This window comes from Acyrthosiphon pisum, chromosome X (assembly GCF_005508785.2).
Source record: "Acyrthosiphon pisum isolate AL4f chromosome X, pea_aphid_22Mar2018_4r6ur, whole genome shotgun sequence".
In the NCBI taxonomy this organism is placed as follows: domain Eukaryota; kingdom Metazoa; phylum Arthropoda; class Insecta; order Hemiptera; family Aphididae; genus Acyrthosiphon; species Acyrthosiphon pisum.
The window spans coordinates 23057895-23060159 of NC_042493.1; the positions used below are offsets into that span (position 1 = coordinate 23057895).

The 2265-nt window shown below is 27.4% G+C and overlaps 1 protein-coding gene across 1 annotated transcript in view; it reads left to right on the forward strand.

The window, feature by feature from the left end:
* LOC100164991 (Wilms tumor protein 1-interacting protein) overlaps positions 1-2265 on the forward strand; it is a 13053-nt gene that overhangs the window by 8500 nt on the left and 2288 nt on the right. The window lies entirely within an intron of this gene.

The following is a 2265-nucleotide window of genomic DNA, read 5'->3' on the forward strand; positions in this document are numbered from 1 at the left end:
CGTTAGCTTAAAATTAGAGTAAATTGACCTCTTTTAAAAGCTAAAGGTAAGATTATTATCTAAACAACCTCATATGCTTTTTATTATATTTTATTATTAACGCGAGTTATGAGTAATTTAAAATTGTAAATTTTTTATTCAACTTAAAATACTTATAACTCGTGTTAAAATTAAAATATAATAAAAATCATATGAGGTTGTCTAGATAATAATCTTACCTTTAGATTTTATAAGAAATCAATTTGCTCTAATTTTTAAACTAACGGAGCTACACGTGTTCTGCTGAGCGTAAAATTTACTATGTTACGCACTTGTAAGACGGAGACAACACATGCGGGTATCACGTCCTCTTATGTTTTCTAACTATCAAAAATATTATTACGTTCATAAGCGTGCGCAGGTCTTCTTGGCAGGGGAGGCAATACCTTAGCTAAGAAGGTCCAGACTCCAAACACCTCTCCCGATTTTTTCCCTGCTTGATATGAGGCAACGATAATTTAAATAAATCCTCACACAAAATCAAGTATATGGTTCTACTAAACCGTGATATTGATCTATACGTTAAGAGTTAGGTTAAACATAAAATTACCCAAAGAGATTTCAATAATTCCTTTTTAATAATATCTTTGACAATCAAGAAGACATAATAAAAAATTATTAAGAATACATATATAATTTAAAAAAGGTGAGCAAATGGGTTTCGCTCTTCCGTACAGTACGTTACAAGTGTGTCACTGTATTGAATGGTGTTAAATTTGAATTTCAACTAAATAAGAAAATCGCTACATGAGAAATCGAGTGAATATCCAATGTTGTAAAAATATGAACTTCAAACGCTCATAAAAATTTAATTTCATTTGCTTGTAGACATTTCGTTTTTTTTTTTTAAGGTAGAAAAACTATGAGGAATCTTGTATTACATTTTCAAATCTTAGATTTAAATAGAACATTTTTTATGAATTTCTAACTCAAAATAATTTTCGTAAATTTTACGTATTTTGTCAATATTTGAACTTTAAATGCTTACATAAAAAAATATTGTGTTGGACTATGGATTTTCAATATTTTTCATCCGTCTTTGAAACATTATGTTATGAGCCTTCTATTAAATTTTCAAATTTTTTTTAAGCAACAAAATTTTTTTTTGATATTTATAGAATAAAAACCTAAAAAAATTAGAAATTGAAAATGTTTGTAAACTGCTCAAAATAAGTCAAAATATTTTGAAAATGCTATGGTGTATAGAAAATGTTAATAAAAACATTCAGTCAAAATTTAATATATTTAAGTAATTGGTCGTAGAGTTACACCAAAAATCTAAATCGATTTTGCGAATAAATTCCTGTTTTTCCTTAATTTTTCTTTTGTTTTTCACGGCGCCTTTGAAAACTACTGGAACACTTTTGATCCTTCATAGTACCAACTACATTCACTTTTATATCAGAAAAGATTCTGTTGAGGAAAATCCAAGTACTTTACTGTCCCAAAAGGTGATGAAAGACCAAAAATAAAATAAAAAACACACATCATTGTAAAATCAATACATTCATCGCTCTGATCTCAATCTAAAATTAATAAATAAAAATATATAATTTGAACAACTTTTAAAATAGGTAATAATATGTTTTATTTAAGTTCCATACGTCTATTTAGCGAAATATGTAAAATATGATGGAGATAGAACTTTTGCGAATGGGGAATCGGGCCTTCGAAATGTTTGGAACGTTTTATTGCTCTCCTGAAAAGTTGTCATTTTGGTGTTAAGTGATTTACGAATTAGATTGATGATATTATGATAAGTCGGTATTATCAAAGAAGAAACCAGTAACCATTGTTGAAACTTGAAGCTGTCTTATCAATATAATATAATATAATATTATTGTCGATTTTAATATTATTAATTAATATTTACTATTTTCAAATAGCATACCAGTATACTAATATTGAACATAATATTATTATTAATATTTAAATATGTATTATAAAAAATGGTAGGTATTAATGTATAAGATCTTGAGGAAGCGAAAATTCTCGCAGGGGAGGCAGCTGCCTGCCTCCCCTGCCATCCCCGTGCGCACGCTTATGATTACGTTATAAATTATTCATATTCATATTTAGTAGATGATTTAATAGATGAAAGCAGAGATTATATGGATAAAGGGCTACTTATTAGTAGATTGGTATCCACACGCAAAATTCTGTAAAATTGTCTTTAAATTAAAATACTTTCTACAGTATCTCCATTAAAAAAAAAAATAAAAAATT